At 37.4% G+C, this 16,656-nt stretch overlaps 1 long non-coding RNA gene across 3 annotated transcripts in view; it reads right to left on the bottom strand.

The window, feature by feature from the left end:
* Positions 1 to 303: 303 nt before the first annotated feature.
* The window catches only part of LOC121823445 (uncharacterized), a 99,902-nt gene continuing 83,549 nt past the window's right edge, over positions 304 to 16,656 (bottom strand). For 2 of the 3 annotated variants that reach the window (XR_013045457.1, XR_013045458.1), the window contains exon 3: positions 7,893 to 8,027. This is a non-coding gene — a long non-coding RNA (uncharacterized LOC121823445). Of the gene's footprint in view, positions 594 to 7,892; positions 8,028 to 16,656 lie in introns of those variants that run through there. The other variant, XR_013045459.1, reaches the window with a different exon arrangement.

Here is a 16,656-nt window from a genome sequence, read left to right as displayed (position 1 = left end):
GAGGAGAGGCGGGAGGGAGAACTGTGGTCGGTATATAAAATAAATAAGATTTCTTTAAAAAAAATAGTACTACTAGCTGGGCATGATGGAACATGCCTTTAATCTCAGCAGTTGGGAGGGAGGTGTGTGTGTGTGTGTATGTGTTTGTGTGTGTGTGTGTGTGTGTGTGTGTGTTTGTGTGTGTGTTGCACTACTTCTTGAAATATTATTTTATCTTTATAAAAGTTTCATATGCATATGAAGTCTATATAGCTTCATATTTAAAGGATGACTGAAAAAGAAAAGCTATGCTTATTTCTTCTCAAACCATTAGTTTTATTATCGAGGAATGCTGGAAGTCACACAATTGAAGCTTGAAATAGTTAATTTTGCAAAGAAACTCATTCATTACTTTCAGTGATGAAACTCTTAAAGCTAAAACATTCAATTCTTGGGTTCTGTCCAAAGGTTCTGTTCAGTTGTTTTGAAGTTACAAGGAGAAAAAAATGTACTTTTCATATCGTACCCATTGACATTTTTAAACAAAAATAATTCAAAAATTTTTAAACAGTAAGACTTCACATGTCTGTAGTTAATCCATTGCGGAGAAGAATCTGTAGAAGAAAAAAAAACATGAAAAAATAAACTTAGAGTTTGATCATCTTTCAAACACTGGAATCAAACTAAATTTTTCTAGGCTTTTGATTGTCCTATCAAAGTGTAGTTTATTTTAAGCTAAACGAGAATACAGCTTCCTTTATTGTTTTCATCTAAGGTCCTTTTAAAGCCTCTTTTGAAAATCATTCCAGATCCTATCACATTTAGAATCTCAGAAAAAAAGGTCACTTATCCCCGAGTTCCTGATCATAAAAAATTAACTTAATCATTCTATTGTTTAAGACCCTTAAAGAGAACCTATTAAGATCGGACAAAGTAAAATTAACATGTGACCTTCCCATTATAACTAAAATCCAAATTAAATTCTTTTTGGGAACTGGGGATCTTTTCAAGATGGGTTTCTCTGTGTAACAGAGTCCTGGCTGTCCTAGAACTTGCTTTGTAGACCAGGCTGGCTTGACCTCACAGAGTTCTGCCTGCCTCTGCCTCCCAAGTGCTGGGTTTAAAGGCATGCTCCACCACTGCCTGGCCCAAATTAAATTCTTAAACAGTCAAGAATATATACATAAATGTGTGAAAGTGTCATGGAGCTAATGTGATTAGTCAAAAATGCATAATTTAGAGGGAAAAACACATGATACTGTAGCACAGAGAAATAAGTTTACAGATATGTAATCTTGTAGATGCCATAAATAGCCTCTTGAATTTGGAGACATGGAAAATCTATGGGTTTGAATATATTAACAAACATGTATACAATAACACATATGTCAAACGGTCATGATATATTTAAAGCAGTGTAGATAATACTTTGAACAGCATACATATTTTGTACTTTTCAGCTCCCTTCTTTTATTTAAGGCAATTATTCTTTAATGTATTTAAAATTATGAAATACAGGTAAACTAAAACAACAGTTGATACAAAAAATAATAATGAACATTCTCGTAATGTTTTTCATGTTGCCGTATATATACCATTAGTGAATGTAAAATCATCTTGTTGATTCTTACCAAAGAGTAGTAAGGAAAAGATAAAGTATTAGATTGTATTACATGTGAGGGTATTTCTTTACTGAACTTTCAATTCACTTGCACACATGCTGTATATAGGCTTTATAATCTTGTTCATAATATAAAATGTACTTCTCACTAGGGAATGAAGTTTTTTAAAAAAGTTAGTTTTCCTGTTCTCACTAACTTCATTTTCCATTTGAAGGTTTGTATGTGTAAAGATCACCTTGTGCCATTAATGTTTTTTTTTTTTTTCTGTGAAACACATGCTCCCTATCACACAGTATAAAACATTCTCAGCATTTGAACCACACAGGCGTTGTTGGGTGGCCTCTGAGCCACATTGTAAGTGTAGAAATCGCTTCCATGGCTAATGCCCTGTGGTCAAAGGTTTGCTGAACATCGAGTAAAACATGAAGGGCAAAGAATGTACCACACAAAGGAGACAGCACATGACTGGTAATGAACATTTCCCTCACAGAACAAACTGGGTCTATCAGTGACCGGTTTAGTCATAACACTGTTAGCCTTTTAAAGAGTCAGAATTGTATAAATACAGTACAGGAAGTTCAAAAAGTAATATTTTAGAGACTGCATTCCTTTCTCCAGAGCAGACAGGACAGAAGGTCCCATTTCCCACATTAAAACACTCTGTCTTCTCCTGGGGACACAGTGAAACATTTACCAAGAAGTCTGAGCAGCCAGGATCATGAACTCTGATTTTTTTTTCTGTTGTGTTCACAAGAGCAATGGATTCGATGGCTGTCCAAGATTCTGAAATAGCCTGTTCAGATTTCTTTGCTCCTGCTCAGCTAATACGAAATCGCTTTGACTAAGTGTTGCCTTGCTTTGCAGAACGGTATTCTGACATTATTAATAGTTGGCTCAGTTGAGTTGACCACAATAAGAGCTTTCTCCAGCCTGAGATACAGCCAGCAAGCCCTTGTGAATGTCAGCATTAAGCTTGAGATGGACTCAGATCCAAACTCTAAACTATAATAAACACTCTCCAGAGATAAATTACAACGGCTAGCTACTAAAAACCATCATAATAGTGCAATTGTGGAACTCCAAATGAAACTTAATTTTTAATGTTTCAAATGAGAATATATCATAGAATGGAACTTCTTAAAGGAATTTCATAATATTTACTAAAGCATGTTCATTTCCTGCTTACTGGATGGGGGAGGGGCAAATGAACCCCTATCTCTACCTGACACATGATTGACACTTGATGGCTGCTAAGGGAGGAAAAGCCATTTTTTTATCTTTATTTTAAGGATGTGATTCCTGCTTGGTTGACCATACCCTAGTGGATGGGCCTACACCCATGCATATATGGATGGCACTAATTGGATTTAGTGGGTTATAAACAAACAAAAGAAGAGGGCACGATGTTGGAAAAATAATGGTGTCTTCAGGGAATAGTCAAGAGGAGACTGGGGATGCATATGATCTGTGAGTGACATCATATGTTTCACATGAGCCAAGTAGAAAGAATACTTGCATGGACCACACTTACCGGGGCTTTGGGAACTGACTCTAGACACCACGTGTACCTTAATATAACACTTTCCCACTAACAAGTGATAAGATAGAACTCCAATCAAACAGATTCAAGCCACCATATTTAGACGAGAAGAACCATTTAAGTCATGTAATTTCATGCCTAGACTAAGAAAGGCTGATATTTAATGACAAAACTATCATTTGTCTGCTTTTCTTGGAGGAAAAAAAAATGAATTTTCAACAATAAAATTTTAGAGCATTGTAGAACTTTCCCTTCATTCTAGTCCCTCGCACTACAACAGAACACAAGCTGCAGCTCCCCTCCCCCTGCCCACATCCCCTGTTGTTCCCACAGATCGTCCCCTCCTAACCTACCTTCCCCCACTCATTGCTGTAGCTCAGCCCCCAACTCTAGTACCACAGGCCATACCTGACAGAAAACCAGGTGGGCTGCCTACAGATCTTTTCCCCTCTCTCCATCCCTCCAGATCCAACCCCTCAATCTCCCCCACCAGGCTAAATTCCAGCCTCCAACACCAGCAGATTGCAATCCCTGTGAAAACAGCAGCTGAGCAGGTCAGGAAAACAGGCAATGCACAGCCATCTCACTCTGAAAATGCAGAGAGGAAACAGAAAACAAGCAACAAATACCCACCCACAAAGACAAACCCAGAAATCATAACCTAGACCTATAATAACCCCAAACCGAGATGCTTAGAAACCAGTTTAAGAACAGAATAACAGCCAGGGCAGAGCCCAGCTATCCTACCACAGTAGGCCATGAATATTCCAACATAGCTGAAACACACGTGTGTACACACACACACACACACACACACACACACACACACACACACACGAAGACCTTAAAACCAACTCTCTGAAAATGATAGAGATCCTTAAAGAGATAATGAATAAATCATTAAAGAAATCCAGGAAAACACAAACAATTGGAAGAAATAATAAACCCCTTAAATAAATTCAAGAAAAAAATGAAGAGTTGAATAATACTGTTTAGTAAATGAAAAGGAAAATAGAAGCAATAAAGAAAACACAAACTGAGGGAATTCTGGAAATGAAAAATTTAGAAATGTGAACAGCAATGACAGAGGCAAGCTTCACCAACAGAATACGAGAGATGGAAGAAAGAATCTCAGACATTGAAGATACAATAGAAGAAATGGATACATCAGTCAAAGAAAATGTTAAATCTAAAAGTGAAAAAAAATTCTGATACATCCAGGAAATCAGGAACACTATGAGAAGACCAAACCTAAGAATAATAGTAATAGAAGAAGGCCAAAGTTTAAAGGTCCAGAAAATATTTTCTTTTTTCATTGAGACAAATTTTTATTATTATTATTTTCACATCCTGGACACAGTTACCCTGATATTCTAACCACATAAAGGCTCAACAATGGAAGAGAATTACAGACCAATTTTCCATATGAACATAGATGCAAAAATACTCAATAAAGTACCTAGAAACAGAATGCAAGAGTACATCAAAAAGATCATCCATCATGATCAAGTAGGCTTTATACTAGACATGTAAGGTTCAGATGTATGAAAATCAGTCAATGTGATCCACCATTGAAACAAACTGGAAGAAAAAATGTGATCATATCATTAGATGCTGAAAAAGAATTAATTGTGTAAAGAAGATACAACATTTTATGATTTTCATATATCACAAATACTATTTTCTTAATTTTCCATTTTGTTTATATTTTTGTAGACACTGAAGTTTGTGTGTGTGTGTGTGTGTGTGTGTGTGTGTGTGTGTGTAGCTTTCAATTTGTTATAGAAAAGTCAACCCATAGTGCCAGGCATGGTAGTGTACACCTTTAATCCCAGCATTTGGGAGGCAGAGACAGGAGGATCTCTGTGAGTTCGAGAGCAGCTCCGTCGACACAGTGAATTCCAGGACAAAAAAAACAGACTACCAAAAGAGACGAGAGAGAGAGAGAGAGAGAGAGAGAGAGAGAGAGAGAGAGAGAGAGGAGGAGGAGGAGGAGGAGGAGGAGGAGGAGGAGGAGGAGGAGGAGGAGGAGGAGGAGGAGGAGGAAAGGAAGGAAGGAAGGAAGGAAGGAAGGAAGGAAGGAAGGAAGGAAGGAAGGAAGGAAGGAAGGAAGGAAGGAAGGAAGGAAGGAAGGAAGGAAGGAAGGAAGGGAAGAAAAGAAAGAATGGGAAGAAAAGAAAGAATGGGAAGAAAAGAAAGAAAGAAAAGAAAAGAAAGAAAAGAGAGAAGAAATAAAAGTCTACCCATGTAACTGCATGCACAAGACCTATATATAAGGTCTACCCAAACTAAATTTCAGCATGGATGGGGAAGGTAGTCATGAAGTCTCACCCCTTGTGGAGGAGCTACTGGCAGCTGATGGCTGCTGGGGGAGGAAAAGCCAGTCTTCTTCAAGACTCTGCTCTGAGAGACCACTCATGCGCCAATAGATGATCCTATACTCATACACATTCAGATAGCACTAAGTGGATTTGATAGTTAAAGAAAAAAAAAAGCATATGAAGTTAAGAAGGAATAGGGAGGTGAGGTGGTAAGAAAGGCAGTGGAGGGGAGGAATGAAGAGTGGATGAGTTTAAAGCACATGATATGCATGCATGAAATTCTCAAACAACAAAGAAAAAAAAGTCCATTCGTGGTTTCTTTTATAGTTTTTTCATCTGTTAGTGCAGAGAAAAATCTTTACCACTAAATTAGGCTATGTGTTTTCTAATTGTTGTAGATAACAAAACATAAACCCGTAACTCTTTAATGTGCTAATTTCCCTGTTTATGCCAATGCAGTGCATATGTCCGCAGCTTTTCATAAACTTGGCTCTCTTTAGCCAAGGAGTTACTCAAAAGAGTGAAGCATGTTTGTATAAAATCACACATGAGCACTAATAACTCTTACCTTCCAAATGGACTTCTGATGTCCATATAAGTATTTACTGGGTAATATTTTTTCAGACTCATTGGAATTCTGTCTCTTTTATTACATAGTAAATTCTGAGGGTATCACTTCTCAAAATGTGGCCTGTGGGCCCTGTGGGGGTCACTAGAAATTTTCACAAGTTCTAAAAGATCAAAAGATGCTTTGATAAAGTATCAAAAATGATTTGTTTTGTCAAATTTGACTTTGAGTAAATTATTTTTTGATATGCTGTGTGATGTGACAGAAAATACTTGGAAAAATCTTTTCCTACAGAAAGGAGAACATGTGTATGATTGTCTTAAAAAATGTGTGTACGGTTCTCAAAATGACTCATGAACACCACTTTTACTTGAATGGATGATTGATGAACTGACCTGTGCTTATTGAGTCTTGGGGACAGTTTCTTGAAAATTAGTCACGTGAAATTGTCACTAAAAAAGGAAAACAATTGAGATTATTGTTCCCAAATGACATAAGTCTGAGCTTTCATGTGAATATTATAACTTGTGCAGAACTGGCCTTCAAAGATTCCCTTGATGAGGTATGTCTCTGACTCTGTTGCCTTATTTTGGGACCCATTCCTGCTGCCGGATTGCCTCATCCAACCTTGGTGGAAGAGAGGGAGCCTGGTCTGAAGAAAAACAGTGGAGAAGGGGTGGATGCGGTATGGGGGGAGGGAGGGGAAGCTTTGGTTAGGATGTAAAAACAAGGACATTTTTAAAAAAAGATTCCCTTGATGAGACCAGCAACAACATTAACACGTTTGATATTCTGGCATCGTGTAATAAAGTCTGTCAGCATCTAGAAGACCTGCAGAACTAGATTCAAAGTGGAAGACAGATGAGTGGACGCTTCAGTACCCGAGTTTGTTTCTTGGGATCCCATGCTTCATTCTTTAAGAAGTCAGCATGGTGAGTTTTAGCGCTGTATCAAAGAAGCACAGTGACACTTCTTCCCTCCTCCAGCATCATGTCTGTGTGAGGCCAGGGTGGTTTTCTTTTCTTTCTTTCTTTTTTTTTTCACACACATTAACTAAAGCAACATATGGTAAAAGGACTGAGCGCAGAGGCAAATATTAAAGTCCAGCTGTCTTTTATTAAGCACAACAATAAAGAAATTTTGAAAAAGCGCAAAGCAATACCATTCTCATTACCAGTTGCTTTTTCATTTTGGAAAAATAACAGGTTTTGAAATACAGACATGGTGTATATGCTCATATGCAGTTGATTCAATTGTGGCTAATTTCAAGTTAAGTCCATTAATGGATGGGTATTTATTGGTTCCTCAGTTATGATTTCTCATAGAATAATGTTGATAAAAATATAACCCACACAGACAAGTGGGGCCCCCCTTTCTCTCTCTCTCATGATATGTCTACTACATTCTTCCTCTCAGCTTTTAAACACACTTGCTCAAGCCCTGACATTCTTAGCCCCACTTCCTCTCCTAGATACTGCTCCCTGCCTCCCCTTGAAAACCATTCTCTGCCCTTAGACTCTCACTGAAAACAAGCTGCCCACATTTCCTTCCCTAATGGAGCCTTATGCTCAAGCAACTTCAACTCTGCATCAGCCTTTATCTTGATAGTTTTCAAACGTTTGGAGTACTGTAAGCTCACACCTCAGCTCTTGCCACATTCCTTCCTCCTCTGCCCCTCATTGCTTGCTTCCATCTTTATGTCTCTGCAATCCCCATCAATATTTATTCTCTTGGGTTTCGTTTCATACAGACATATGATGGATTTTTTTATGTTGCTAAAGCATTCTGCTGAAAATTACAATGCTTCATCCACCCACGTTTCGTACATTTACAGAAATAGAAGGATTAGACTAGCAGTTCTCCATCTTGTACTGCAGCCTGGCATGTTTCAAATGGCGATCTCGGGTATGAACCAGAATTTGGAAAGAGCAGGCAATTGTTCATAGAAAAGACTTAAGCAAGCTGGGTGTGGGGGAGCAAATCTTCAATACCAGCTTCTGAGAGGGAGAGACAGGAAGACAACTACTTTAAGGCCAGCCTCAACTACTTACTGCAAAGTTTGAAGCCAGATTAAACCACAGGAGACACTATCTCAGATGACAAGCAAAACATTTAAGGTGCTTCAAGGAGAAATTAACTGAATAAGTGAATTAAATACCATCACCTATGACTATCTATATCCTTCCCTTCAAGAAGTTTACAAGCTTGTATCATCAGTGTACTAAATTACTCATATAATCCCCATCAACTAAACTATATTTAAAAGGATACTTAAAAGAAATCAACCACTGTTCTTATGGAACAAAAGAGGTTTTTACACTTCTTTGTTTTTTCAGCAGGACTTTCACACTGTTGATTCATGTTGGAAGCATACAACCAATAATTCATTCATTATTTTCAATACAATCATATATGTGAATGTACAAGTACCCATGGTTTTAGTTGAGTATAAATATTAAAATCTATTTTAGTGGATTTTATAAGCACATAATGCAAATTATGTGATTTGATCTATGATGAATGTTGTATACAAAATGCTAACTTTGGAATTTTGTTATGCTGACATCCGATTGGAATATTATTTACTTTTCTGCTCTATCCAAATTCTCCTGTTGCTTGAAAGCCATCCATGACTCTCATTCTTACAATATAATTATGCTGCTGTTCTGGCATGTATGAACTTACTGTGTGGCCTTAGGGTAGCCTTGACCTCTTTGATACTTGGTTTCAGAAATTTTAAAATCTATCATCAGCATAGCCTGATCATAGACATGAAGCTGCAAATAAATAAATGCATATAGAATTTCATTTTACCACATTGAAATTCTACCGCAGTTAAAGGAAATTCAGGAATTTTCTAATATTTCACATGCTACCACAACATTGATTTTCTATTTATTTCCTCTTGAAGCAGTGTCCCTGAACTGAACTGTTTGGCCATCGCCACTAAATAACATGGGTTACACTGAGTGGGTAAAACCAGCAGTGAACGTCTAGATTGGTACATTTGCACACAAGAAATCGATAGCAGACCACCAACTTACTTCACATTGAGACCAAACTGCACTCAGATGGAAACAATGACTTTTAGTCATTAACAGCCCGATTAAACAGAAACCATTGACCCAGAGGTGAAAGGCTCCATCCTCCATTCCCTAGTCTTGGGCCTGAACTAACCTACCAGTTTTCTTGGCTTAATTACTTCACTCATTAATGAAATGACAAACTGAACATGTGTGTGACCCACACCCACAGACACATGTCTGCTACTAGAGCAGATTTCATATTTCAGCCGTCCACTTTCTCAGCTTCATTTTGGAGATAACCCGGGGGAGTCGGTGGCTTTGCTCAAGTCACACATATCACACGGGAAAATACATGGAACACAGAAAGGACGCTTAAGAAGATCAGAGGAGATTACATTAGAAAGCGATATTTATACCATCACATACACCAACAGTCCTACAATGATTAGGGCCATGTTTCAGGTTTCAGAGGCAGGCAGTTCTGGCAGGGATGAGTTATTGCTGCACTAAGAGCTATGTGGCTGTTGAAAGACTCCCAGCCCCTGATAGGTTTGTGAACTGATGGGGTCTTTTTTCCCCTTTCTCCAGATGAGTGCTATCAAAAACATAGTGAGAACTTCAGAGTGTTGCTGTACAGCACTGAGGGGAATATATTCACATGAGGTGATTACCCTTGATGTTTCTGGACAATCTAAAGATACATTACATTTTCCTAATAATACTTACCTTCTTTTTAATATGATGTTTTAGAAGAACAGCTTGCACTTCTAATCAGGACAATTTATCACCTACCCCCAAAGTACCCTGCCGCTGAAATGCCTGACATATATATTGGGTGTCATGGATTTAGCAAAAATTGAATTATAAATTGCCCTGCCAGTTTTTGCCTCTGGAAATAATGAAAAAGCAAGGTAAAGAAATGTTCTCCTGAAGGATTTACTTCTAAAATGAGTAGGAAGAAAGAAACAACCAGAGCGGATTGCCAAGATATTATCTCTCTGAGCAGAGGTTATTTGGGCATCTAAGAAACCTATGACAACAGAATTAAGATAATGTGAAAACTCTACTTCCAGGGGGAAAGGAACAGTGGCAGAGGCAGTCACTTTAAACACACGAAGAATTTAATGTCTGACAATTTCAGAGTCCACCTACACAAAGCCCAAACCAAGGCTACATAAAGTTCTTCTTAGAAATTCTAAACATTTTATTCAGATGACCAAAACGCTGGTCTGCTGGAGTTCATTATTTCACTGATGAACCGTCAAAACTGACTTGTTCTTCAACATCATTCAATTTATTTAAACTTGTTACTAGGTTTATGAACAATTTCATGTAAACGTTTTATTAAATGTTCATCACATAAAAATGGGAAATGCACAGGTTTATGGAAAAGCTAAATTTCATGCCTTACCCCAGTCTGATGTGTGTCCTCCTAATCTTTTATATCTTAAACAAAATTATGTGGATATTCCATATGTTTATACATTCTTTTCCAGCCTAATTATGGGCTAGTGATTAGATAGTACAAGAAAATACATGGTGGATGTCACATGAAAATGTGCCTGCTTTATTTGAACTTGGGGTTTTTCTAATTTTCACCTATGGGAAATAACAATGTAATAAACAATGTAATAAAATTGTAATTTGTAACTAATCTGTCTGCCTTTTCTAAATATTTGCTGAGAAATAGAATTACTGAACCAAAATAAAAAACTTTTGAAGCTGCTTGCGGAAATTTCCAAGTGTCTCTTTAATATTTCAGATCTTTCAATCTACAAGGGCCCAGTTGTCTATCAGACCCACAAGAGGCTTAACCAATCTTAAATATTTTAGTATTTTGGACTTTGAACGGATTAGATATCTTCTCTCTATTTAACTGGAATATTTTGTTAACAAGTTACAAAGGTTTCCTTTTCTTAGAAGTTTATTGGCTTTGAGCCAAGAATTGCCTATTAGTGATCTTCACATTTATCAAGATGAATAATCTATTTAAACTTACTTCAGTGGAATTGAAACTACAATTTTTCTCTTACTAATATCATAAAACGAAAACCATGATTGGTTATACTTGTTTTTCATTATATATATAATATATGTATATTAGAACATATTTTTAATATCCTGAAAGATGCTGAATCACCATTGAAGTATGTTTTTTAGACTGCTTTATCTGTAGTAACTATCTAGCTTGATCTTCTTAAATCTTGAGTCCTTTCAGGCTTTGACCCAGTCATGTACATTTAGAAAGGAAGATCTCATAGGATGGCTGACAGTTTTCACAGAATTTCAGCCTTTTGTTGTTTTGTTTCTGCTTTCTTTTTTTCTCTCATATTAACTTCAGCAATACATTTACCTAGGTAGAGGCATTTATTTTAGAGGTTTACAGAGCACCCATCGTACCTGAGGTTCTTAATATTGTTTTTCTGTTCATTTCTTAGCCAGAATGGACCATAAAGATCTTGTCAATTTCAAAGAATTTCTCATGATCATGCAAATATATCTTTGTTCCCTCTCAGAAATAGAGGCCTTATTAACTCATATTCTCTTGGGTCCTAATGCAAAAGCTAGAACTATGAAAACAGGAACATAACACGAACCACTTCAAATAAGAAGAACAAAGTACATCTGCATGTTCTACCCAAACATATCTAACATTCACCTCTTGGCTTTAATATTACAGTGCACGTTTGCTGAGAATCTTCAGACAAATTGCTTGTTTGTCTGAAATACAGCTTTTTTGTCTCACGAAGATGGCATTTAAAAAACAGTCCACAAAGCTATTGGACATTAAAAAAGAACTTTAGGAACACCATTCAGAACAGCTGTTAGTAGACACTAGGAGCTTCTAAGGAAAATGTGATTTGAGTTTGACTATGACTTGAGTATCAGAGCCCCATGTGTGGAAGACTGTTTTTCAGTGTGGGGATGCTGAGAGGCAGTGGGATCTTTAAGAGGTGGATCCAGTGGGAAGTAGCTCAGTGACATGGAGCATCACATGTTGGAGATATTAATATGGTTCTCATAGATAGCTAGTAAGTTCCTATAAGAGCAGCTTGTTATATTAAAAAAAGGCAGGCCATGTCCCTGGCTTCTTTTCTCACCATGACTTCTTCCACAAATGATTTCACCACTATCCTGCCTTCCACCTTGAGTTCCTAACCAGAGGCTTAACAGGTGGTGACTTTGAATCTTGAACATCCATTCTTCAAAAAGTGTTGACTGCATACCCTGCTCTCGCCCTTTGGAGAGTACTCAGACTCAGACATTTTGTTATACCTACAGGAAACAACTAATACAGATATTCAACAAATGATAGCCACAATACCTAATTCTATTACCACAGTTTCTGTGGCAATATTAAGATACTCATATTTAAATATGAAATTATTAATTTATTTGAAATGGTATTCACTTCATGATTTCAATAAAAATATTTTCAATTTTATGAAAAACTCTCGTTTGATAGTAGTTCACTCAAAGCTCTCATCTGACCTTTACAAAAAACCCTTTGGAATGAGCAAGAGAGGTATCATGGCCTTAATTTTATAAATGCAAAACTAAGTTCTAGGATTAGAAATAAATTCTAGCATTAGAACCCACATCTTAAATTTTTATTTTGGCCTGTTTCCACCTTCTTTGCCATCATCAGGGATAGCTGTCAGTCTTGAGGATATAGATTTCAGATGAAGGCAAATGAGTTCCCCTCTTCCGGTCCTCTTGGTACATTGGCTTCTTTCACTGTCTTATTCATCAAATAAATGTCACTTGGGTTCTAGGGAAAAGACCCATTCTTCTCAAGGTAGGTAAATTAATGAAATGAATGTGTACACTAAAGCTCTCATGGGAAGTGTTGGTCACTAATGCTGATGGTTTACAAAGGCAGCTGCTCCTAAGAAGCTTTTGCACAATTAGGTGTTCCCTAAAGCTTATGATCAGTCTTTATATTTGTGTGTAAATTTGACAGCATAGCATAGTTGGAGTGTCTATATCTACATCATGAATTGTTTTGTAAAAACTTGAGTCCAAATTTTAAGTTTTTGAAATTATTGCTTTGCTTGTTTATTGAGCAGCACAAAGAATTGGCATTCTTGTTCAGTCTTTTGAAACTGAAAATTCTATTCTTAGAGGGAGAATAAGCTGGGCTTTACAATGCATAGAAACCCAGTTCTACTTCCAAAGTTATTGTGGCCCCCTTGATCTCCTGCTAGGTGATATTTCACTCCAGAGAATTAAGAATCAAGTATTTAAAGAAACATCTACAGACAGAGCAAACCATAAATCTACTAACTCTTTTCTTCTGGGTTTATGTGTGGCAGGACAGACAAGAAACTCAGATCTACATAATAAAAGTAGCCAATATATCCTTGCTAATAGCAGGCTTGCTGCCACTGGAATTACTGTCCTAAATAAATGCTATTTTAAAATATCTCCTGGGCTTCGTTTTATTTTGGCTGACTTCCTGACTTTCCAAAATAGTGATAGAAGTCAAGACCCCAAAGGGAGAATAGAGCCAAAAAAGAAGGAGGATTCTTGTCACATAGACATAACACAGATCAGCTCAACCCACCTTCACCTAACAAACACTAGATAGGGGAGACAGAAAATAGAGCCGCTGTACTTCATAGAAGGAATACAGACAGCTCCAAACATCCATGCAGTGTATATGCTCATAATTTAATCCTTCCATTAAAACTTTAAATCTGCAATCAAAAAAAAAAAGGAAAAAAGGAAGAGAAATAGGAAAAAAAAGTAAAAAGTATAAGGAAAAAAGAAAAGAAAAGAAAAAAAGGAAAGAACCAACCTACAGAAATTGCTTTGGATTTTGATGAGTCTAACTCAATGCTAAGTTGAGGATCTGGGCTATGAAATGTGGAAGGGTGGATTTCCTCTCTTTCAGGAGCCTGGAGAAAGGAGAAAGGTTTCAAATCATATTTCTTTTGATTTTTTCATAACAGTACTGTAGCAAATGAGATCGAAACACACTCACATTCACAAAAATAGTTATGATTCATCTGCAATAGCCAGAGGTTTGTTTAATTGCCATTTCTGATTCTAAATGATCAGATCCTGATGGCCCAAAGCTACCTCAGAAAAAAAAATAAAAATAAAGGTTTGCTGGGTCAATTTCTAAAGCCAGTATTTTGTCTCTAGTTTTTAGAATTAGGCCAAACATCATTATTTGGCTTATTTGATTTGACTCAACTCTAGGAAGACATTATTTTTATAAATAGAAGGTGTAAAAGTTAAGAGTTTTCCTAAGAGTTAGGAAACTGTATGAAGATCTTGTATGTACAAATTCACATTAAATAAATACACTGATATTTTATGAAGTCATATGAAGTGTTGAAATATAAATAAATCTATCTAGTAGGCTGTTTTATATCTGTAAGGAGAGGGTCTGTCTGATAATATCAGTTCTGACTCAGACTTTAAAAATTCTAAGATTGACTTGTTGCCCCATCTGCATTCTTAGTCTGTACACCTCACTGTGCCTTTCCTGTCCCTTTAATTGTTAGGATTTTATCTTGACCTGTGTGCTTACAGGATCCCAGGTCTGTCTTAGACTTAGAAATACAATCTTCTATGTTTCCTCCTATAAAACTCTTAGAATGTATCACTGAAATAAAGCCTAGGAACATTGCTTTGTTGTTGTTGGTGGTGGTGGTGGTGGTTTGGTTGGTTGGTTGGTTTTTGTTTTTTGGCTTGTTTATTTTTTAGACCAAGGTATACACTAAGTAGCTCTGGATGGCCTCAAACTCTATAGAAATCTGCCTGCCTCTGCTTATGCCTCCCGAGTGCTGGAATTCAGGGTGAGCACCATCACACCTAGTATGAAAGAAGAATTTTAAGTAACTGCCTGTTTGTTCTAGAATTCTGCCTGTTTGGGATTCCCAACAACGCTAACTTGGCTGTGATCTCCACTGGCTTTATAAAGCATCCCTGTAGGAGAGATGTTTCACTCCAGAAACCTAGTTCAGATACCTCATCCGTGTTTGATGTCATACAGATATCCTACACTTAAAACGTTTTGAAGTGATCTATTGGTCATCCACCCCATATTTACTCCTTTGGTAAATATGGCTCTTTTATCTGCAAATGACACTGAAATCCGCTTAGTTACCCAAAGGCCTGGCAGCAGTCGTGATCTCTCCCTCGTTCTTAACTCCTACTTTCAAACCATTACCAAGATCTGTGAATCACACCTCCAAAACACACTGTACCCATCCACTATCATCTTTTACATTTTCATCACCACTTTCTTCAGAAATAAGACAACAACAACGCCTTGCCTAAAACACTGTGATCGTGTCATATTTTTGCTCCCAATAACCAGATGATCTTAGCTTGCAACCTGGATCAGCCTTCCCCGACTTCCCCGCCCGCCCCCCGAAAAAAAAGAAAGAAAGAAAATTTCTAACTGTTTAGAATAAATTCCAGTTCTTCCCCCAATCTTCCTTAAGTTGCCCCCTCTCTAAATATCTGGAAGTGGCCTTCCACGTGTGCCTTTTGTCTTCCCGATGGCCAGTCCCATGCATGATGATTGGCATTGTCATGGCGGAGGTTCTCTCTCACCCCTCAATCAAATCCTTACCTCCCACAAACTCTTATACACTTTTCCTTTTCTACCATTTATGTGTTTATTTCCTTTTTGGCAATGTAGTCCACTAAATCACACATGCTTGAAGGCAGATCTTTTTCACACTTTTCTAAGCATACTGCTCTATGGTTCAGTAGATTTGCATGCTGGGCTTTTAATGATGCTCTTTGAAGGAAGGAAGGAAGGAAGGAAGGAAGGAAGGAAGGAAGGAAGGAAGGAAGGAAGGAAGGAAGGACATCAAGTACTGAGGACACATTAAAAATCAAATAGAAAAGAATTCATGCTTATAAGGATCTAAAGTTCAACAAAGGAGACATTATAACCAGAGTCACTTTCTATATCTAGGGACAGAGGTGGGTATAAATTAAAAATCCTAACATGAAAACCTTTTACATTCATTTACATTCATTTATTCACGATATGGAAGCTAACTACTTACCATGTAAGGAGCTATGCTGTTGAACCCTTTGAGAACTTGTAGAGTAATTGGGATTTTTTTTTTAATTTCTCATGGAAAACCTTTTAATGAGATTTTGAATTTTGTCACCAACTTTTCTGGATAAAGGATAAATCCCAAAACCAAGAGACTTTGCATAGAGAGAAGCTACACATGGTAGCCCCATGCTTATATGCTGCTGTTCATACCCCCACTGAGACACCAGAATGAGACTGCTCTCTCTGCTTTATTAGTGAGGTGGAAGCTGAGGATAAAAGCCATGAAGATAGTCCCACCAGGGGCCTTACAAACGCAAACTTTAAAACATTCACACTAACGATGAAGTGAATGACAAACTATTGAAACTAAATTATGGACTGGGAATGAGGCTCTGTTGGTAGACTGTTTGCCCAGCATTCACAAAGCCCTGGGATGGGTCCTCAGCCACAGATGGGTTGATGCACACCTATAATCTCAGCAACATGGGGGAACTGGAAACAACAGTAGTGCAAGATCATTCTCAGCTCATTGAAGAGTTCAAGGCCAGCCTGTGCTACATGCAACCC

This window comes from Peromyscus maniculatus, chromosome 17 (assembly GCF_049852395.1).
Source record: "Peromyscus maniculatus bairdii isolate BWxNUB_F1_BW_parent chromosome 17, HU_Pman_BW_mat_3.1, whole genome shotgun sequence".
NCBI lineage: Eukaryota > Metazoa > Chordata > Mammalia > Rodentia > Cricetidae > Peromyscus > Peromyscus maniculatus.
The sequence above is the reverse complement of the archived record's forward strand: the minus strand, read 5'-3'. Positions and strand labels throughout refer to the sequence as shown.